Below are 233 nucleotides of genomic sequence, written 5' to 3' on the forward strand. Positions count from 1 at the left end.
CACACGTGCGTGCATGTGCGTTAACGTATGTATTCTAAATCATAAGTCTTGTTCTTGTAGGGTGAAGATTTTTCTTTCTTTATATATATATTTTGTGTTTGTGTGTGTTGTAAATTTTGCTGACCTTTTGAGTCACACTTGGAGTAAAGATTAGAAGAGAGAATGTGAACACCAACAGCCACAGATCAGATATTTCAGAAGGTTCGGATTGGAAGGTTACTGTAGTTAGGATG

General features: G+C 36.5%; 1 protein-coding gene across 1 annotated transcript in view; it reads left to right on the forward strand.

Annotated features, from left to right (window-relative positions):
• LOC119585085 overlaps positions 1-233 on the forward strand; it is a gene marked incomplete in the record, with an annotated part of 26,313 nt that overhangs the window by 17,712 nt on the left and 8,368 nt on the right.

Source organism: Penaeus monodon, chromosome 19 (genome assembly GCF_015228065.2).
Source record: "Penaeus monodon isolate SGIC_2016 chromosome 19, NSTDA_Pmon_1, whole genome shotgun sequence".
NCBI lineage: Eukaryota > Metazoa > Arthropoda > Malacostraca > Decapoda > Penaeidae > Penaeus > Penaeus monodon.